General features: G+C 44.4%; 2 long non-coding RNA genes across 3 annotated transcripts; one reads left to right on the plus strand and one right to left on the minus strand.

Moving 5' to 3' along the window:
• Positions 1 to 407: 407 nt before the first annotated feature.
• LOC143358636 (uncharacterized) lies at positions 408 to 23,613 on the minus strand. Of its 2 annotated transcripts, none has more exons than XR_013082986.1 (3): positions 23,029 to 23,613; positions 547 to 1,086; positions 408 to 473 (listed from the first exon to the last, which is right to left on the minus strand). It is a non-coding gene; the product is annotated as an uncharacterized LOC143358636 (long non-coding RNA). The 2 variants fall into 2 exon arrangements; XR_013082983.1 differs by lacking the exon at positions 23,029 to 23,613 and adding an exon at positions 2,585 to 3,822.
• Positions 4,881 to 6,417, plus strand: LOC143358580 (uncharacterized). The gene is made up of 2 exons (XR_013082976.1): positions 4,881 to 5,000; positions 5,079 to 6,417. It is a non-coding gene; the product is annotated as an uncharacterized LOC143358580 (long non-coding RNA).

Genomic DNA, 23,613 nt, shown 5'->3' on the forward strand with positions numbered 1-23,613 from the left:
ATATATCGAGTAAAAACTGTACTGTGTCTGTATTTCTAGTATGACCACCAAAGGAGCATTGGAAGGGAGTATGTTGACGAAGTTTGGGGAATAATTCTCAACAAATATTTATTTCAACAATATCTGTATGAATAGTAGAATTATTTTCCAAGTGATTTATTCTCTGACAGATAGTCCCGATTGCGTGCGCTACTTAAAACACTCTGCGTTCATCCTCGATAGTCACTTCCTTACACAATTCCTCGCTCAGACGGTTTCCAATTCTACAAATCAAATATTTGCTGGCAAAATGGCTATCTCGAACTGTTCATCAAAATTCTCTGCTGTATGCTACTTATAACGCACAACAACCTAACATTATCCGCATCATCAATTACCCATTCAAGGAATTCCAACAGAGTATCCACTTCAAAATGTATTCTCCGTTGACATTCTCCGGGAGAATCGCACGTTGCGAACGACTTACGAGGAATCTGTAGAATGACAATTTTATTAGAATGGGGAACAGTTGGGGGACAGGGTTTCATCAATCACCGGTGTACATACGTAGCCTCAAGGATATTCCCGATGGAAATCTTCAAGTCGACGTTCACGTATCCGAAGTAACCTGGAAGTCGTTAGGGTAATGCGGCGCTAAGCGTCGTTCCTGTATCTTCGTTCATAATCTGGCAAATTGTCGAAGCCGAACGGTACGCTCTGACCATTCCCACCGAGCCGTCCACAGGCATTTTAATACCGAACGATAAACCGGGTTGCATCCCCTATTTTTTCCCCGCGCCAACTTCCAAGATCACAATTATCGATCCAATTTTTTCGTTTGCCCTGGATGCCGATAGAGCTGGGACAAGCAAGCACAGCCGTGCCCGGCTCGCGCCCAGTTTCTGCCCCGATCACGCCGGGCAAGAAAACCGGAGATCCTTCATTCCGATTTACAGGTCGATAATTTGGCGGCTCGCGCGGCTCTTCTGGGAAAACCGCGGAGACTCGACCGCTTTCACTCCACGAGCCATTTACGATCGGTTCAAGGTTCTCGTTCTCTTTTTTTCCGCCGGTGCGCTGCCTGGGTCGCCGGCTCTGCACCTGCAACTGAAAAGAACACGGAAACGTGATTGCCGGTCGACATGTGTTTTCCCAATAACCGAGTACCGTCGCTCGAAATCGACGACACGACCGGCCGAAAGCGAGTCGATCCGTGATTTCAGCACTTTCCCAATTAATCCCCGGTGGGTGATCAATAGACTGTGGATCTTCGTGCAAAGTAAAAATTGTCTGCAGCTATTGCGATTTTATTATCACTGCCGAGTTCGAAACGAGGCTGATGTAGTCCACAGGCTTGCGAAAGTATTCGAACGCCCTTTAAAGTTGTATACTTTTTTTTCAAGTTAGACCAAACGACCTGACTTTTTTTTTGAGCAATTAGAAGAATTCGGTGAAAGGCACTTAACAAAATTTTTTTATTTGATCCTGTAATGAAAATTTCAAATATGCGTTTTGTAGATCTACGTTAGATATACACATGCTGAAAATTTCATCGAAATCGGTCAATATACACACGAGTTACAAATAGTTAAAAGTGGTAAAAATCGTAATTTTCACGACTTTTGGTCAGTTTCTGCTTAAAATCCACAGATTCTAAGATCTTTCGATCCGTGCAGTTTTTATCTGCGTCAACCGATTTCGATGAAATTTTCAGTATGTGTGTACCTAACGTAGAACTACCAAACGCATATTTTAAATTTTGTTTACAGGTTCAAATAAAAAAGTTTTGGAAAGTGCCTTTTTTTATTTGCTCTTATAATTCCTATCAATTTTTTCAAAATCTTTTTTGCACGCCGTTCGGTAAACCAATTCTTCTAATTGCCCAAAAAAAGGCAGGTCATTTGGTCCAATTTAAAAAGAGTTATATTGTTTGAAAGGGCGTTCGAATATTTTCGTGAGCTAATGTATATTCCTTTGTAGTAATAACAGAACTTTAATCGAATTTCTCAAGAAAATATTTCTATAACCTCTCGAAGTGTAAAAGAAAAAAATCTACAATCCGCCATTTTGAGGAGTCGGTAGTTCTAGTGTTAATAATCTTAGTAATTTGAGAATAATGTACTGGTATTCTCAAATTCTTTTAATAACTTGACCTATCTTAAATTGCACCAACTCGTTCTTGCTACAAACTCATAAAATCCGCAGTCTATTGATCACTAGACTGCGGACTTGCACTTATGACAAAAATGAATAGGTCAAGTATAAAAATAAAAACACAGACGAATCTAAAGATCTTGTATTTTTTTATGTTTTAAGGTGATGAAAATAGCAACTGCATTTTCATTTAACTTCGTTTTCTTACAATTAACTTGGACGATTTTTATTTTGCGTAAAGATTGGTAATGCAGGGATCAATATTGAAATTTTGATTAAAACGCTCAGGACGATTATCCTCTGATTTTTAAAAGATCATTAAATCAACACCAACAGGTAGAGTATTAATGCTGTTATGGTTGTACAATATTTTTTAATTTATTCGAGGTCTTGTATTATTAAAGATAATTATCAATTTTATAAAAGTGTCAGGAAACTCTTGCCAACCTACCTGTTCTCTTTCCCTCGGCATGATATACTAGATTTCATCTCGAAATAATTACTGTTCCTATGTTAACACTAAACCTATCGTGCACTAAAAGTGACTGGCATGCGTTCCCTTATAAAAATGACCGGATTAAATTTATTTTAAGCTTTGCGTGATTTTCATGGTAACGCGTGGTCAAATAAAAATGTGTTCAATGATGTCCCACGGGAAGACCATTCCAGACTCAATAGTTGTAAAATAAAATACACAAACCCGGTCGGTTGATTGGCGGGTTCGCTATTAAATCTAGAATAAAATGAACAGTCTAATGAACACCTCTTTCTCTCGTATCATTATTTTGAATAAAAATGGTGTCCGATTCCGGTGATGGCTGGGATTAATGAGCAAAGCAGGGTGACGCGGTGCATCGTTTTAGCCATTTTTCGCCGGCACGTCGTTTCTCAAGTCGTCGACTGTGTACACGGGCGAAAAATAAAATTAATTGGTCGTGAACTTACAAACAAGCCCCCCTAATCGGTTTCTTATATCGTTTCCGTGGAACACGCGCTGGCCCCCCGCCGCGCGCGCGGAAAATAAAGTACAAGGGGGTTTGAGGAAAAACGCGCGCCGCGTCCCGATAACATTGGTTTGCATTGGAAAGGAAGGTGGCAGGTGATGTGGCACGCGATCTGAAAATTACGGTCACCATCGATCAATACACGCAAGAATCAACGAAGGCGTACCGAGGAGGAACTGCATCAATGGCTGCGTTGCATCAACGGCCCCTTTCACCTTTTCTTCTCGCCCCATAAAGAAACTCTCACGTGGTCATTATTCAACACGGTTCTACCTTTTCTCGGACTTCTGGATCGTGGAGAAGTTCTTGGATCGACTGGAAAAGTTGGTGGCTCTTCCAGCGGATCCTGACCGCCGCGGAGTGTTGATTAATGCGACTAACCATCTTGTAGCTAATTAATAACTAACAATATCAGCGCGGCCGTCCGTGTATAGATTGCGGATCAGTCCTCTGTCGGGATGGGGCACGCGAGAAACGCATTGTCACGTGATTGCTAATCCGTACGACAGGATCACGCGATCCCGGAGAAATCTGTCGGTCTGTTTAACAAGTTTTTTGTATTTATAATTTAAGCGCGATCCCGGCGAGATCGACAACTTCTCTTCTGTACGAGATTAAATAATGCGAGGCAATTATCAGCGTGTTCTAACCGCCGCGATCGTTTTCACGTTGTCCCGGGGAGAAATCGGGATCTATGATACACTACACACACACACAGAGAGAGATGCACACACACAGAGCGCGCGCGCGCGCGCCGACGGGCATTTCATTCAGCCGCGCCTTTTTCTTCGTTTCCCTTTAAATAAAATAGACGAGCCCGTTCCGTTCGTACGGCATCGCTAATTATCTGTAATCGACGGATCCGTAGCATCGACAATCCCAACGAGTTTCTTGGTCTTCAAGGAGCTCCTCCACTTCCCACGTCTTCGAACTGTACCCCGTAATTTCTTCTACTCGAAAGGAATTGCGAAACGCTTTGTTCGGTATTGACAGAGGAGAAGGGTATTGCGCGCAGCACGGTTAAGTAGTAACGCAGAAGAATGTAATTAGAGTTCTCGGCATATCGATGCCCGATAACCCGATTATTAGGACAGAGGCAGAGGCTGCGAAGTAAAAAATACAACGGCGACCATAGATCGGCCGAGACAGTTTCTTCGATCGGCTATCGGAGACTGATAAGCCCGCTGAATTGCGGATTCAAACCCGAGGCTTATCGCGGATTTCTATCGCATTTCGCACGGTTTCCTAGCGATACCAAAATGGCGGACTCTGCTGCTCCAAACTGAACAACATAGATTACATCGGTGATAGTAGATTAATTACTAGACATTTATGCATTTATGAGAAAAATGAGTAAGTATAATTCGAAACAGTGAAAAGATTAGAAGAATTTAAAAATACTGTTACATTATTTTCTCCCTTTTGAACATATTAAGAAAGAAAATCAATTTCTATTTCGCTCCAGTTGGTTGCAAAACAGATAGAAGATTTTTTTGTTTTCCATAAAGATCCGCTGTCTATTAATTACTATCGGATCTATGTGGAAAATTAAACATGTCTGCAGTCGATGCAAGAAACAGGAGTCAAGTACAAGTAGCGAGGACAGTAGACTTTATTGTTAATCTGCATGTGACAAAGTTTCATTGATTCGAATATTTTCAGCATGTTCCGTTTAACAATTTTATGGCAACCATGGCTTGGTTCAATCAAATTCTTAAGCATCAGTTTCACACATTTTCGATCCTCCTTCTTCAAGACGTTGATCGTCTTATTGCAACGAATATAAATAGCTAATGATTTAAACTTGAAACTAGAAAACTAGAATTTAGATGGAACGTTCGTGTGCCTGGATGCAAGTGTCTCGTCACGCCTGGATCAATGACTGAAATTGAACATGAAAATTGCAACAGCCGTCGATGTTGATTTACATGCAATTGACAGATGAAAATCAATTTATCCTTGCAATATTACACGATTACTCGAGTGTTTAGTTACATCTACAAATATTAAATAATTATTGATTCTATGATGCATAGAGTCACAGAGGCTCCAATAACAGCCAAGTCAAGAATAAAAAAAAATGACGATTTTCTGGTATCTTCTGTTTTCCAATTTAAAACTCGTGCCGCGCAATTATCAACAATTTCAGTCAAGCCCCCCGCGCGCGCGCGCACAGTTGCGTTATTTGTGCATTATTGTGATGACTATCATCACCAAGAAGGGAATTAACAACAATGTGGCCTAATGTATTCCGCGGCAGACATTGTGCTAAGTATTCGACGCTATCGCGCAGCTTCTCGGCAAAATTTCAGATCGACGAATAACCGGGTAGAGCTGTGTACTCAGCCGAAGTGCAAAGATGCAAGACGAAAATCGGGGCCATCCATCAAACCGGAGGAATGTGGTAGCCCGTGGTTACCAGGCATTTCCCAGCAGACTATTGATGATGGAAACTATTAATACCAGGCTGACATACTATGTCTAAAGATACCCGGGCCCGATAGGCACCGTTGCCACCCCCGGCCTCTCTCATTTGTATTCGCGATAGCGGTTTGCTTATCACGATGCTTCACGTGGCGTTCTCATCCTAAAACGAAGGCAATGCTAAGTATAGTGAAGGTGTACCCTTCGTGGTGAGCATTGGAACGGCGAAGGAGGCGATGACGGAGCGACGAAAGAAGAGGAAGAAGAAGAAGAAGAAGAAGAGGAGGAGGAGGACGAGGAGGTGGAGAATGTTGCAGAAAAAGCGTAGAAAAAAGAACAGGGTACAGAAGGAGGAGAAAAAGACGGAGGAGGGGAAGAAGGAAGAGGAGGAGAAAGAAGAAGAAGAAGAAGAAGAAATGCCTGACGCCGATCGAAGAGACGGAGCCCCACCTCTTGCGAGTACGATGCCGTGCCGGGACAGGCCCGTCGAATGTTAAGGAGACGTGGGGAGCGAACATAACCTCACCTAACCTAACTTCACCTCCACTCTCGGAGGCCGCCGTGCGGCCGGCGATCCCGCGTATGATTTCCAGTCGAGCTCTCATTGGTCGACTGGTCGGTGCGCGGTTACCGCCTTCGCCATTAAATAAAACCTTGCGAGAAGAGAGCGATATTAAAAAACGAAGGGTCTCAGGCCCTCCTCGATACGTTTGCCCGACCTTGCCCCGGCACTCTCCCGGTACCAACACGCCGATCCCAATACGCCAGCGACGTGTGCGTTCATCGTGATATGCACCCCATCAATCTTGCCCGAAAATCTGACTATCCACAATTTTTCTGCGACCTATATTGTCCCTTTAACATATTTCGCCCCTGCAATTGCTCTTGTAGACACGCCCAGTGGAATCTCCGTGACGTCAATAGTTTCCCAAGAGAAAAGAAAAACTGATGTTTATTCATTTATTTATGTTTACGGTATTTACTCTGCTCTACACATGCGTCGCGAATTTTTAATCGACGAGCACCCTATCGGGTTGAGCAGGAATCACTATTTTTTCTAATTTTTCGGCAAACCATACTGGCACTAAAAGGCTCGAAGCATGGGGTGCACTGTACCCTGCCGAAGCAGTAATCATTATTTTTAAATACGTTATTTTTCTGCATGCTACACTAGCTTCGAACTACTCAAGTAATGCTTCAAAAGTGCTGTGTGCTTCTGTAAATATTAAAACTGATGTACCAGAAATTTCAAATTGAGGGGTGCACTTTATCTGTTTGGACAGGAGTCATTATTTTGGAATTTGTTAATTATTCCTGTCTTCAAATTTTCCGCAAACCTTGCTAGCTCTAAATCACTGAAATAACTCCTCAAGAGTGCCCCCTGTGCTTCTGTAAACATTAGAACAGAGGAATCTCGAATTGCTAAAAGTCTATCAAATGTATCAATAGGAGGCTAAATCTGCGAGGTCTATCAAAAACGAATGTTAGGCTGTTTCACGAACATTATCGAGTTAAAACAACTCTGAAAGTGGCTGAGACAGTCCCGTCGGCCGTCGACAGTGTTGAGTTTCAGAAAAGCAAACCTAGTTAACCGAGCGGCTCCGTTTTAAAGGTCCGTGGCCTCGTGTCTCCGATATGCAAAAATGGGCTGCTTCTCAGGCCTGATTGCGATAGTTAACGAGAGCGTCACGACGCCCCCATCCGATCCCGAAGACAGCTGGCTGGCTGGTAGAGAGGGTTCAATTTTCTGGCCGACAGATTCGCGAATCCGCGTCGTCAATGCGCTCCCCCGATCTAAGCCTCACCCTCCTCCGCTCCTCTCCGTCGAGCATCTCTCTTTCACCGGCGGGCCAGACTCTCTCCAGCTTTCTCCTCTTGCCCCGTAATTGATATTATTATGGGCCGGTGAGGCCCTCCCATTACGTTATAAATGTTACACGGGTCGATTACCGCTCTTTGTTCCGGACATACTTACAATGTCCGCGAACAATGCTGGACCCTCTTCCTCCTCCTCCTCCTCCTCCTCCTCCTCCTACTCTACCTCCTCCTCCTCTACCTCCTCCACCTTCTCCTCTTTCTCCGCCTTCCTTCAGCCCGGTGCATCGTACGTCGAACGACGAAGACGACGACGAAGAGTTAACCCTCGATTTAACCTACCAACAGATTGCAAGATAAGAGAGGATCCCGCGTTTCTCCGTCCTCGACGGTCTATCTCCGGCCACCCTGATGTCAAATTATTAGGTCAGTCGAAGCCCCGACAACTCTTATCGCGTTAAGAAAATGTCAAAGTTGCTGTCACAAATTTCCAAACAATTTTCATCGAGCCAGAAGAACTTTACAGATTCTACGAAAATGGAATCAAACAGTTGATTTAGCTCTTAGCTATTTCTCGAAATTCCAGAATTCTCACCGAAAAATCGAGTTTCCATTGGAACGTCGGATCCGAATTCGATCCGGACGGATCGCGGCGGCGAGGATCGATACCGATTACGATACCACGTGGCCCGCTCCCATCCGCCATTTTGAGCTGGATCCAAGGCAGGACTCTTCCTCCGACTCCTCTATTTTTCGTGGTCCGTTCGTCGCCCTAATCATTGTTATTACCAGCCGGTCGCCCGTTCGCACACGTGCTTTTTTCTCCTTGATTCGTTCATCCCCTGCAACCCTGCCTCCATGTGATCCTCCACGAGCTCGCGATAGATTTCGGTCAGGCCAATTACATTTTTTCCCCGGCCGTGGAAGGAATAAAACTATGATACGTATCGGTATCGCGCCGTTCCCCACCTGCCTCGGATATATCGGCGTTTCAAAAGAACCAACTCTCCCACCCTGTAGCCGACGTAAATCAAAAAGAAGACGAAGAAAAACAGAAAAAAGAAATATTCGTAGGCGCGACAGACACGTACGATCCTAATAATCGTTCATCCAGCTCATTATACCGTGACCCGACCGGTGGAAACTTTTAATCTTCCGGTGGATAATGCTTCGACGCTCGCGAGCCAGACGCGGAAGATCTCTCTCTCTCTCTCTCTCTCTCTCTTTATAATAGACTTCTTTTACGGGGTTGGACGAACGCAATTTACAGACGCTTCGGATATACTTAACACTTGGTTGATCGGCAGTTATCTACCGGAAATTGGATTTTTAACACGCGGAGCAACAATCTTGCCGACGAGCACGACACTCCCGCAACTGTTCCTAATCAATTCGGATTATTTATTGTGTCGGAGAAATCCCTAGAATTATTTTTCGCAGGACCTGAAAGACGGACGAAAATCATCCTCGAGGGTCCACCCATCCATCGTGCTCCACGTTAGGAAGAAAGCGTATCGAGCCCGAAATCGTTCAGGGTCACCCGTGGCGAGGCGCGATACTCGTAAAACGCGAGAAGCGAGTCGCAAAAAGTCGAAACGGAGCTTTCACCGGGCGCTCACGAAATTGACCGCGCAATCCACCGATTCCGAGCACTTCTGGGTAGAGCCGTGGGGCGGGCATGCCGGCGAGTCGACGCCGACTTTCTTGCAAAACGCAATTCCGCCTGCAAGAAAGTGGAGCGTGGTCGTTGTATAATGTATTCACGCGATTCTCTGCTGTTCCTTTTTCCTCGCCCCTCCGGTACCCTCCGCGACCAAAGAGAGAAAGAGAAACAAAACTAGAGAGAGACAGAGATAGATAGAGAGAGAGAGAGAGAGAGAGAGAGAAAGGGAGGGCGAACCGAGGGATCGTTAAAAATACTCGATGCGCGCGGCTGCGACGGCCGATGTTTCGGCTTTCCGCGAAGTGCATTCGACGACGAACAACCGACACTCCGGCCGTGTAAAAACGCGGAGGGAAAAAAGGCGAACGAGCGGCGCAGTTATGTCACTATTAAAAACGCATTAATCCCGGATTCGCCTTGGATCGGGCCCGGTACGGCTCGACGGACGACGACCGTGCCGATTTAAAACGCCCGGTTTCCCGGCCACGGCGCGCGGCGCGCGACGATTTCACGCGTCGCACGGGCATTATCGCGCCGACACGTTTTTACCCCCGGAAATCCTCGCTGGATGTTCACCGAGGGATGTATCGGATCAGAGGGAATCGTTCAAGTTTTTTCGGAGACTCGCGTTTCCAGCCGAGGAAAATCTGCGAGCGGTTCGTGGGAAACTTCCTCCCGTCTCCTATCGCGCCGTTCGTCCACCATTTCGAATCGTTTTCTCAAATTTTCAGTCTTCGGGAATCGAGGTGATTGTGGTTTTAAGGGAACGAGGTAGATCGTTCTGGCAGAAAATATTTTTCCTTTTGCCGCTTTGAATTTTGAAATGTTTCTCTCCGCAATTTTTGAAATTGCAAAGATATAGTCGCGGGAAATGATCGTATAAATTATTCAAGCTGACGTTGTAATGAAAACACAATTTAAATAAATATAATCTTATCATCTTTATAAAGCAGTACGTACCAACCTTAGTGCTTGATAGGTTTAGTGTTAAGGAGAAATAATGAAAAAAAATATATAAAGTAATTTTATGTGTTAACTTTTGATTATTAGATTGAGATCGTTATTGAGGTAGAAGCAAACAATGCTGGGATTATAAAGCTAGTGAAACAATGGAATTATATAAACTATAATATAAAAGGAATTCTTTGTAGTCTCCCTCGTAAACACAGTGAATTTAACACAGTGAACAGTATCAAATTGTTTATTATATAATCAAGCTCATCTATTCAAGCTCATCTAAGCGTCGTCAATTATACATTATGAATAGACTTTATGCATTCATGGCAATTTAACCCTCTGCACTCGGATGTCCCTCCTAAGGGGACATTATGAGGCTAGAATCGATGTCTGCTATTGCAAAGGGTTAATAATTTAATTGAAATTGAAGGAATTGAAAATAGAAAAAGGAAGAATATTCGTTCGCGTTTCTTGCATTCGATGCAGACAACTTTACTTTTGTATATGTATACATCCGCCACAAAGAAGGTCCGGCAAAAATTTAAAAAAAAATATAGAAAAACCTCTCGTATCTTGGAGTATGTCTGGAATAAAATTATTAAACACTGAAATTACTAAAACTGAACAACGGTTCGCTGAAAAGATTGAAATGATTGGTTAGCGAATGAACGGAATGAATTATTCGTGAAGAGTATGCGAATCTAGGGACGTGAAGCCTCGAAGGAATGCGAAAAGGGGAATCGATGACTGATATTAAAGAACGGCGGGTTCCGATAACCCCTTCGCAGGCAGGATCGACGAATGGATGCAATATTCTGAACGTTATTGACGGATAAGAGAGAACCGACGAGCACGGCATCGTGTCTCTGTACTCGAAAAGCAACGGCGATGCAACGTTGCGGGGAGGCTGGAAGCTTCTAAAGTACTCGCCGCCGCCGCCGCCGCCGCCGCTAATGGCACTTCTCCGGCCAACGAGGGGGAGATTTTAAGCTCGTTTCGCGGAAAAACTGTTGATTTTCCACGAACGAGGAATTACTTTTTCCCGCGACCGTATTCTTCCCCGGGCTTCTCGCTCCGAATCGATATCGAGAGGGTGGATATTCGAATCGAGAGGGATATAGGGAGACGCTGGGTAAAGAAACTGTCGACGGGAACATTGTGTTGCACTTGCGAGCGAGAGACGCTCGATGATACCCGATATCAATTTGCGACCGAAAGCAAACGCTATTTTATTTCGAGCAACACGTTCGAAGAAAAGAATTTGTTCTATTGCAAAAATGTTATCAAAAACAGTGATTTCGTACGATTTCTGTTAGGGAGCCACAGGGAAAGAGATCCAACTACTGTGGGGGTACCAATTACTGTACCTATATTAACTATATTTATTTTTATAGCAATATTAAGAAAGAGATATTACACTTTTTTCATTCAAATCAGTTAATATATATATATATATATGTTATCTTTTTTTTATATTCATTATGCTTTAAAAATAAGTACAATTACTATAGGTACAGTAATTGGTACCCATACAGTAATTGAGTTCCTCACCCTATTACCCGTGCATCGTAAGAGGTCCAAAAATCACATATAACACACTACAACCTTGATTATACTAATTACTGATGGAACACGACGAGTGTTCGAATAATAAAATTGGAATAAAATTAGAATGGTTAGTGTTCATTGCAGTACTGAACGTTTTTAAGTATAAACCGAGTTGTACAATAAATTGTTAAAGTGAATTATTCATATGTCGAACGTATTCTGACAAAAGAAGTCAGACATCTGAAGTGCGGATAAGCGAGTTCTTATTGTTCATTCAGTGTTTCCTCTATACATGTATGTAGCAAATGCCTAACCGATAAAAATCCCAGAACTATCCCCCCAGAACTATCTTCTAGAGCTTCGTTGACCTTTTCTACGTTCGATATATGTCACTGGCCAGACCCGTGTTTAGGCACAGGTAAACACTGTATTAAATACAGACTTCCACCCACCTTTTACCTATATTTTAAGCAAAAATTCAACTCAAGGTATTAACCAGATTTTAGGAAGAAATATAAAACTGGGGACCACATAACCACCCCTCCTCTACCTTTGCCCTGCCATAACCTTCATCCGACCTTTCTCTTTTATTCGCCTAGTCCTCTCATTCCACGGATACGGCTTTCATCCCAAAACCGTCTGTTCTACAAGAAATCTGGCAGGAAGAGGGTCTCGGTCGCGCCGAAAGCGGTGAGTAGCAGAGCGTTTGTCCCCGTCCCGTTTATTAATTATTTTTCGTGAACTTATAATGCGTCGTCGCGGGGACCGTGGTCGCATACATAATGCACGCACGAGCGCGAGACCGGGGCGACGTAGGCGAAAAGTCTCGACGGGGACGGCCCCCGGGTGGCGATAGGATATTGTAATATACGTCGGCATCGATTAACATAATATCTCTGCTCCTTTCGTATTCAAAATGGGCCACCGCCACGGCCGGATAATGGTACTCTCGATCCGTGTTTATACTAATGCTAGGTTCCCCGGGACGAGCTCTAAGATCATAATGAGCCTTCGATCGAATTAGGGAAGACGGGTGACTCTCTCTCCCGTTACTCTGTCGCTCCCTCTGCGCTTATGACCCCTTTCCTTCCTTCCTCTTCTGCGCCCCCTCCCCCCACGCCTCACATGTAGCTGTCTGATCGCTCTTTTTCGGGAATCCCGGTATAGTTTCCACGGGGCCACATAACGACGGAGACGCCGCGACGTGTATGGTAACGCGGTGGACAACCCTCGGCGCCTTCTTCTCCCCTTGCCCCCACCCCCCACCCCCATCGGCCCTCTCGTTCCTCGGCTGATATTAAAAACGGTTCAGCGAAGCGATCCTCCGATATTAGACCAGCCGTCGTGCATGATTTTCTAATTGGTGAAAAAAAATAAGCGCCCCGACGCCGTCTCCTGTCTGCCGGATTAGGTTCTCTTCTTTTTCGAGTGCATGATATGGCGGAGGAAATGTTGAATCAGGGACAAGTTTAGGATGAATCTGATTGATTAATCAAACGAATTTGTAGCCCCCTTCGTGGTTTGCGTAGTTTACAATTGGTCGTTGATTCTGGTATTAGTACTCTGAGGGATAGAAGATTCCCCAGAACTAAGAGGTTCAATCGTGATGGTGTAATGGGTAGCTAATTAGTCGAAACAAAAATTATTAGCACCAGTGGCAACAAACAGTCACCGTATAGAACATTCTTGTCCACGTTTAACGATCTTAATAAGTTTGACCAGAATGTTATTAACCGTAAATTCGTTTAATGTTCCTATTTCGAATTGCACCAGCTCGTTTTTGTCGTAAATGCATAAAATCCGCGGACAGGACAGCTAAAGTAGAAAAGAATACAGAAGGCCAAGTAAGTAAGTAAGTAGTTAACCGGAAAAGTATGCGAACCAGAAAAAAAGTGAGGGAGCAGATAGAGAACGTCTCACGAACATAACAAGAGCACGAGCACGCGTGGAAACAGAAACCAATGAAACCAGAAAAAGAAAAGGAGCTTAATGAGTGCCGAATGCAAATTACACTGAGGAATCATTGAACTCGAGGCAGATCTGTAAATCAGCTTCCCGAGGAGCTGGCGAGAGCTCATGAATATTTATCTGGGTCAGACTTGACCGACTTGCTGATTAAAACCTTCCGACGCTTCGTTAGAGCCCTGAAAATGGTAACCCTTTTTCACTGCATCGCTGATTGGACGTCTTTGAGAACTCCGGCTTTCTTGCGAGGCTGTAGACAATTGGGCGATTGAACGAATTTCGCTGTCCTTCGGAATGACTAGGGGAATCATCAGTAGGATGGGGGTGGTAAAAGGGTCGATTTTGAAAGTCCGATTCCTAGTTTCTTGACAGATTGTCTATTTGGTAAGGTGGCTGGAAGACACAGCCGAAACGCGTATCCTCTCACGAAAATTGCGTAGTGGCTGTCTTCGAGTTCGAGCGGATTACAGGGGTGGCAGAGTTGAATGAAGGGTGTAGGAGGGCTCGGCTACTGAGGGATCGTTGTTGCCATGGCGACACCAACCCCGTCCTCCGGCAGTTCACCATTTCCCCGTGCGCCAGAGCGATCCCTCCGACCTCCGGGGAAGGCGCGATCCATATCTGCTAACGGCAAGTCGCGTTTCAATGGCCATTTTGTGTTCGGATGCGAGAGGAGAGGTGTTCCCTCTTCATCCTCGTGTACCAACTGCCACTATCTACTTAAATATTGATCCCGCGAGCAAGATGTTCGAAATCCAAGGGCCTGTAATCCGTCCTAGCGCCTCCTTAACGCATCCTCCCTTTTTCAGCCCTGGAATCCATTAAATCGACTGCCTCCATTCATTTTCACATATATTTTTAACATCGTTGCCTTTACTCGCCATCCCACAGGCTGTGCAATTTTTTAAATGTACAATTCTGTTATTCGCATTTTCATTTAGAGTTTAGAGCTGTTAAGCTATTTCTAACGCCATTGCCTTTATTATTAAACCGTCCCACAGTCTGTGCAATTTTTTAAATGTACAATTCTGTTATTCGCATTTTCATTTAGAATTTAGAGCTGTTAAGCTATTTCTAATGCCATTGCCTGTATTATTAAACCATCCCACAGGCTGTGCAATTTTTTAAATGTACAATTCTGTTATTCGCATTTTCATTTAGAATTTAGAGCTGTTAAGCTATTTGTAATACAATTACCTTTATTATCAGGTCATCGTACAGGTCTTGCAATTTTTCAAATGTACAATTTTATTATTTACATTTTCATTTAATAGGTAACGGTGTTAAACGTTCAACTTGACGTTTCGAATTAACACAATTCTGTCTCATTTAGAGCTATCAATCTTTCAATATTGAATGTTAATTGATCTTGGTTTATCTTGCTTCCTTGCACTCAGAATATGTTTTCCAAATACTTGCATAAATAACTTGAACGACTTGTTTAACTATATTGTCCATTTTAAATAATTCATATAGCATGTGATCGTAAAAATGAAATTTTAAAGACTGTTTTTAAACAGAAAATATCATTCTACATGCTTGGAATATACGCTTTGAACGAATGTGAGGATTCTTAAAGACACAAGAAGTTGTTTTAATAAAAAAAGGAAGTCTAAAAAAATATTGACGTCCATATGCATGCGTGGAGTGCAATAGGAAACGACACAACTTACAGGACAGAACTTCTGTCTACGTCAACGCTCATTTTGGATAAGAGTTGTGCAAAATCGTGGAGGGTTAGGGCTTCGTGTTGCGTGAAGCAATTTTTTAAATGATTTCTAGTCAATCATTTAGTTCCCAAATGACTCGGTAAACGAGTACAAGGTTCAGGCGTACGTGTGAGTGGCTCGCTACTTATTTCGTTGCTATTATTATCAGTAATTGGATGTTCCGTTGCTATTATTACTATCAGCAATCGGACGTTGTTATCCGGTACGCATAAACAAATATGAAAGAGGCAATCAGATTGTGTTATAAACACACGGGGGACGTTAAATTACGATCGTAAAAGTCTGTAATGATAACCCTTTAACAAGGGACGGAAGATAGTTACTTTACATCGAAGGTTCACCCTTTAATAAAGCCCATTCAAGAGCTGTGCGAAAAGTTCGTGATTCCGCGCGGCGCGGCGGCGGAATGTCATACATTACACCGAGGAGCGGTGTCATTTTCGTTACATTGACATTAAGCTTCGCCACATTGTTGAGAAACGGCGCGACGCCGCCCGTTGCGTTCGGATAATGGACATATCGAAGAGAGGCAGAAGGATAATTCGCGAGCACGGTCTCGGCAGTTTTTGAAACAAAGAGCGTTGGAAACGCCGCGCCGGTTACAAACATTGTTGCATGCGACTTGTCAGTTACGTGCCCCTGCGTTTACGTAATCATGAAAAACCTCGGTTCTGTCGGAGAGTTTACTTTACACGCCAGTAATAAATATGTCGTTGCGACGCAGTTTCGACGAGCGAGTTTCCTAGACGGAATTACTAGCATTATCTTCGCCGACGATTCTGTAAAATGATGCACACGCTGGCGGCGCGCGAAAACCCGGCCTCCAAAATGTTTCTGTGCACCCTGAAAAGACGCAAAAGTGTTCCGGGACGAGATATACCGTGCGCTATTTATTTCCCATTTTTCTTTTCGCCAGGAAATTACTAATCCGGGGTACTAACGACTTAACGCTAAACTTAACACTGACGGTTTCACATTTTTTAGTTTACATTTATTTCATGGATATATAAACTCGATTTCTTTATTCGGGGATCCATCGTTATAAAAATCGCACAAGACTTAAATGAGTTCATTAGCGTTATTTTAATGGGGCAATAAAATTCTGTTAGTGCCTATCAGTAATTTTAGGTTTGCATACCTAGCCCCCAAAATTATTCAAGCCTTTGTAGGCAAATGTCTGCATTTGCAGAAACCAAGACCAGTGTTTAAGACTTTGCTCTAGGATCTAGCTTTTTTAAAGAAATATTTTGCATGAGCATTAATAAATAAATAGTTCACTGATTCCTCCCAGTGACTGTGAGGACATGAGGGGAAATCTGTGGAAACCAAGGGGTCTGTAGAAAAATGTGTTTTTTACGAAATGCATTTTTACAAGGCGATCGAGCGAGCATCCCCTGCTGTTCGGAAGAGAAATGATTTCGCGGTTAAAAATGTCGAACGGGGCTCGATAACGAAAGACAATTCTTTCCAAGAGATTGGACACAAGGTCTCCGCGTTAGGCGAAGTGCTTTCGACGGCATTCCTAGGGCCCTCAAACTCACCCTACACGGTAACCCGGCGCCCTCTCGACGATGCATAGGGGTGCACTGTCGCGACACTTGCGCATTGGTCCTCGAGCAGCCGATTTAAGAGTCACGGTCCTCGAGCCGATTATAACGTTAAGAGGAAACAGTGGTCTGGATCGGTAATTAAACAGCGGGGGAACGAACCGGCCAGAAACACTCGAGATACAAAACCGCGCGGCGCAATGTCGACATATCACGATACACATCGTATCACGTGGAAGAGAGCCCATAAAAAGAATTTGCACCAGCGTGGAAGCGATCGTCTGGTCCCTCGACTCCGTAACCGTATGATTAGCATACGTGTAACCAATCTGATCTACTTCCGTCGATCGTGCAAAAACGCTCAGCTTCTAATTAATATATCTGCGTCGAGAAAAACGGAAGTAAAAACGAAAGGTGAAGGATCCTTATCGGACCTTGTCGCTGTGGTCATTGGAAGTATAAGTTAGTATTTTGTAGATTTGGACGGTATTCGGAGTGCACTGAAATGCAGAATGTTTGCCGGAAACTTTTTCAATGCAGAAATGTAAAAATAACTTTGACAGTTCCCGTTCCAAGAAAATGTTCCATCCTCAATTTTCCATATATCATTTGTAAGACTGTTCTCCTGCCATTTTGAGATTTCGAAATAACCAAGGCAACGAAACAAAAGTCAATACAAAGTACCCCTGAACTAATCATCGAGGACTCGAAAAGCGTGCAAGTTTGGAAAGTTGATCGTCGATTAATCACGATCCGAGGGCGGCTATCCTCGGCGAAGAATTCAAAATGGAGGCGAGGCGCGCGCGTGTGTGTGTGTGTGTGCCCCCTCGCAGGCTTCCCCTCTCGGGGGACGTACATATCTGCGGTCTCGTAATTATTTTTTTCGCGAAATCTGGGGATCTCGATCAGGCGATTCGGCGTCCCCTCGGCGATCGGCGATTCGTCGAGGGGTGCGAGCGAAAAGGGCGTACATATATCGTTTCGGGGGTCTGCGTGGCGTAGACCCATTTGCGATGCAGGTAACACACACAAGCCCCCTCCTCCCCCCTCGAAGTATCTCGGGAGGTTCGTCGGATCGCTTCCTGTATGTGTGAACGCGTGTGTCCGCGTCACTCCGCTTCATTCCGCTCCGCGCCACGCCGCGCAGACGACGACGGCGACGACGACGACGACGACGACGACGACGACGGGGCTAGCGTATCTGTGGTGGGCGATGTGCACATGCAGACACCGGGCAAAACCTATCTGCCATGCACGATCGCTCGGTTCACTCGGTTGCATATAAGCCGAGCCGAGCCGAGCCGAGACGCGCAGCACGTCATTACGCGAGCGGCCAGAAAGCAAAAAGACGATAGCCTCGCGGCCGGCCAATCGGCGCTCGCGTGCTAATGAATCTGAACCGACCCGACCAATGGCGGGACCCGGTACGCTCCCGGTGAACCCGGTGTAACCCTCGTGGCGATGCCGAAGCCGCCACAGGAATACTCCGGGTGTGGTGGTGGTGCGCGCCCCGGCTCGATCAGAAATCCTCCTCTCTTTTTCTGCGATCGGAATCGCAAAAGCGCAAGGTCTCTCTCTCTCTCTCTCTCTCTCTCTCTCTCTCCCCTCCCCCCTCTCTCTCCTTCTCACTGCACGCTGCGCCCCAGAGCCGAGCCGGGGATTTTTCGAAATTTTCAATGGTTATTACGCAACCTATCCCTGGCAACGTTCATTTAGAGGATCTACAAGCCGGCGATCTAACCCTCCAGCGGGGAAACTTGCTGTCCCCTGATCCGCTTTCGAGATCAAAAATACGGGGACTCGATAGCTGACACCATAATTGCTACGAGGCAAGATGTAAAAGTTATGGTTAGACTGCGGATCTCTATGCAAAATAAACATTTTCTGCCTGAATTGCAACAAACCGGAGTGAAATAGAAATTTATTTTCTTTCTTAATATGTTTAATAGGTTGAAAATAATGTAAAAGCATTTGAAAATTTTTCTAATGTTCCTACTGTTTTAAAATACGCCTACTGATTTTTGTCATAAATGCAGAAAATCCGCAGTCCAGTTATGATATAACAGCTAATATATTCAATTATGAATAACCATTGCGAATGTCGAAAATTGTTTTGGCTACCAGTAAGCATTCAAAATGGCCAGGATTCTTTGTGATTATCAGTAACCATGATCGATGCCAGACCTTCCTTTGGCTACCACTAACCATTATCGAAGACAGGGATATTAGGATTTAGGAGGAACATACCTAACTTTGGGTTAAAATGGACTATGAACAGTGAAGGGTTCCAAAGCCAATTGCATAAGTATTGCACCTCTTGTTTTAATATTGGAACGATATCCGTTCAATGTCAGTTTGTGTGGTCCAAAAACATGGTAATCACAATACTGATAAATTTAGGCTATAAAGAGCGTGTTCAAGGATAGTCTAATATACCGGTTTAATTTTGCTCCATGTTCAACCGGCTGCTCAATAAGATTCTAATTGTTTTAGTATGATTCTAGAATGTTTTTTAGTATGACGATGGTTTCGAGACATTGCGGATGCGTTGTACGTTTTGAATGTATCTAACATCCATTAGCAAACGATTTATTCAATCATGATAGTATTAAAGAAGCGAGATTAATTTGACGAGCAGTGTACCGTTGGAATATCGTTGCACAGAAAAAGTCGACAGATTGTTACACAATCATGGCTTTACGATACCAGTGACCCATGCAAGACATTACACGTGATTAGCCAGAAGTTCAAGGACGTTTCGTAAGGCTCTTATTTTATTTTCATCCTGAAACGATGCTTTTTTTACAATAAACGTCTATTTTCAATTCGTCAAATTTAAACCACAGAAAATTATATTTACATGGGATTGACTATCGGTTTAAAGACGTTTCGTCACGGTCGCATTTTATTTCGCAGTTTATAAAATTCAAGCCAACAACAAATAATATTCACATAAAGATCCAGGATTGATTTTAAAGTCTATCCGTCACTGGAGGTCTCTTAGAATAACGTTTATTAGAGACAGTTATTTTGGTACGGTGAGGTGAAAGTTGATTCGAAACAGACGTCACCTTTCTATTGGCCATCGAGGGGTGGTTCAACCCTTCCACGAACACCCTCGAGTCCTCCCCACGAAACTATTCAACCTCAATTTTTCATGTGAGAAATACATTGTCGTGTCTCGACGTTACGCACTAATGAATACTGCGCAAAATATTGTAGAATAAAATAGAATATTTTCCATCTGAAATCATCGAAAGTGCAACTACAGAATATTCTATAAATCTACAGTTGTTCAATTTTTCCATCGAAGAACAAGGCACGCAACTCCCTGCAATTAGTTGCAGTGCATTGCACAATTCTTACATAATGACCGCGCACGCCAGTCACCGTACTTAATAAGACATTCCATCTTTTTTTCGAGCTTCTTCGATTTTCATTCCGATCTTCGGGCGATCCGAATCGGTTAATTATTCCGCGGCTGCTTCATTATAACCCTGAATCAAACTACGCAAAAAAACAACAGAGAGAACAACGCTCGTGGATGCGCGCCGGGATCCAGTCCCAAAAACGAGCCTGCAATTAGCCACGAAAAAACCGCAGCCTGGTCCAAATCCCTTGGCCAAAAAGTCGATCGATTTTTTCCGACGCTGGTAATCCAGTTTCTGCTCCTAAACTATCGGTTACAAAGTATCAAAGCCGACCGGCTTCGTATATTTAAGCACGCAAGAAGAGATTCGATTCGACGTTGACCGGATCCGCGTGCACGTACATTGGAAATACGAAGGTTGGCGCGCGCGTGTGCGTGTTGTTGGGCGTGTGTGCGCGTCCTTTCTCGCCGCGGAAAATATAATGATGGCGAGCGGAGAGCTGCGAGCGTTCGTTCGTTCGTTCGTTCGTTCGTTCGGGACTCGCGTTGGAAACCGGCGATAAGGAGGGAGTGTCTACTGCCGCCATAATGATAGCCCTGAGCGGCTCTCTGACTCCGGTACACGCTGCACCGAGCCGAGCTGTGTGCACGTTGCACCGAAGCCGACTATATGCGGTCTACGCGCTGTGTGCACATGCACCGGAGCCGAGCGGCGCACGGCATGCAGGCACGCATGCACGCGTGTATTGCACGCACTTTACGTGTCGCCGGCACAGAACCCGCACGGGAGGAGGCGAACAATGAGCGAGTTTCTTGCCGGGGCGAGCACACCTCCGGGAACCTCGATACCATGCTCCTAGATAGATAGATCCGAACCCGCTACGGGGACCCATGGTCGTCCTGGGAATTCTGTTTGGGACGTCGGGCATTGAAATCGTTTTGAAACGAACTGTTTGCGATTGTACGCGAAGGTTTTCATTTGAGTGATTACGATTCGACTGGAAATTTTATGCATTTATGACGAAACGTCAGGGTTTGTGTTCCCGTGTCCTACAATCGATGAAGACGATTTTTATTGTGCAGAAAAATAATAATCTGCAGCCTGGTTATGAAGAGAGATCGATTGATGCTTCAGAAGGTTAGGCAGAAGTATTTCAAGTTGCAAAGTTATAGTTCCAGAAATTTAGCATTAAATTGAAACAATCCACGAAGATTCCGTCGGAACGAACAAAAGTTGACATTTCCATTAGCTGCTAGAAACGCGGAGACAAATATTCGTCGTCTTCCCACGTTCCCGCACATCGTCCTTCAATTGCCATCAACTTCTTTGCGTACCCGCATCTGATAAAACTTTAGCAGCCCCGAAGAGTCTGCTGTTCGATTGAAACGTACTTCAGCGCATTCCGCAGGATTCCTCGCCGAAGAATCAATTGAAACGGACAGAATTCCCTCTGTTCCATTCACAGAACGTTCACTCGCATTCCGCTACACTTTTGCCACTCCTAATGGGAAAGGGGGTGCAACATCCGAATAGAGAACGCCGGAGAATTTCCCCCCTCCCCCCCTTGCCGAAGGATGCTTCACTTCGCGAAGTATAGCAATGCTTCCTGGCTTCTCGCAATCTCTTCTTTCGATACTAAGCCGTAACCGGTCTCGGGACGTTTTTACAAGTGCGATCAGGATTTCGTGGGATCCGGACGAATCGAGCGATTCCGTAATCTTGAAGAAAACCGAGGATTCCTGTATGGATCTTTCAGACCGATTACCGCCGGTGATTATACTCTGTTAATCTCGAGAAACAGGACGCAGAAATTACCGGTTCCTAACGAGCATCGATATGTTATCGAGATTGTTGCTCGCGTCCGTCGAATATTGATCTCGATGAAAAAGAAAGCTCTAGCAGTCCCGTAACATCAACAACAGTTTTCGTTTTGTGCTCGAGGAGAATTGGGAAATTCGCGGGGCCAGGAAATGATCGGTTCTCGAACGACAATTATCGTCTAACGCTGAATGTCGATTGCCACGTCTTTCGAAGTTTCGACAAACTTGGCTGCGATCCAGCCACTGACACAGTTCCAGATATACCAATACACAACATCTCGAAGCGTGCGAGAATAATATTGGTGGAAAAATGATGGCCGATTTAATACGGGAACTTCGAAGTGCTGTAACTCATCTCCAAGTCGACTTTATCGATCGAAACATTGCAGTCTGAGATAAACTTTGAAAAATAGAAGGAATATTTTTCATAGATTCTTCGTGTAACGCAGACCTAAGAGTTCGACCATCATTTTTGTGCCGAAAGAGAATATAGGTGCCTATTTAACCTTTGAGCGCCGCCATGTTTCGGACTATGAAGCATCACACTGGGACTCTTCCAAAATTTCGTACTTTACTAACATACTTTCAAGTGTATAATTTAAGACTAAACAATCCAAACGTTCCAAAAAAGTTAAAGAAACTTCATATTTGCAATTGTCGTGCTACACACACGTGCATTGAAAAGGGTACAGAAATTTTACTGGGGTCGTGAGAGACCCCAAGATACCATTTCAGGGTTAATGTTGTAAGAAAAATGAATATCGTAAAAAATGAACGAACATGGAGAATGCGCAATGAAATTGACGAATGAGAATGAAATTGGTATGGAAAGAGCGAAATTCTAGCAAGAGTGAATAAAGCACAGTGTTTGTAAATAAATATAATGTATGAGTACTGTTAGAAATACTACAGCAGTTGTGATTGAACAGTGAAAGAGTGCGCGTCTGATCAAAGTGAAAGACTTACTAGATATTATAATCATGTACATGTAGTATTGACTTGAAGAAATGCCTGGTTGCGTAAACAAGTATTTGTTAAATTCCACAGTTACCTCAAGGTCCGTCTTCGATACAGGTGGCCAGTCACGTGGTGTGACGGCCATGTTCTTCTGGCAGCTCGGCGGCCGTCGCCCAGCAAACTACACGCGTTCCCTCGCGCTTCGGCCATAATAATCAACAAATTCGACTGGTGCAATTCGCCGAAGAGTCACTTCAATGTGTCGACTGCCATGAACTACCAAAAACCCTCGGAAGATCCAGAGGACCATGCGTCCACGGATCCTTCAGGAATCCGAGAACGGAACACCGAAACTAGCACAGTCCTTGAAATTTGCAATCACAATGGAAAGATGTTGTCTTTCGTCACTAGCTTGTCCAGGTGATCGAGGAGGTCTCGGATCGAAGATGGCAGATAGGTCGGCCATTTTTCGCGCGGCTACGACGTCACTGTCATCGGCGGGTTTTCCCGCGGCGGCGGGGGTCGTTGACAATGGGAGCGTTTTTCCACTGTTCGGATCGAAGGAAGTCGGACACGAAGAGGAAACACTTTGCCGTGACGGGAGCATGTGACAATCCGCTCGCATCGAGGACCGAGGAGAGACTCTATAAGGTGGTTTCCATCCCCCAATAGCGGCTGG

Source organism: Halictus rubicundus, chromosome 1 (genome assembly GCF_050948215.1).
Source record: "Halictus rubicundus isolate RS-2024b chromosome 1, iyHalRubi1_principal, whole genome shotgun sequence".
NCBI classification, from domain to species: Eukaryota; Metazoa; Arthropoda; class Insecta; order Hymenoptera; family Halictidae; genus Halictus; species Halictus rubicundus.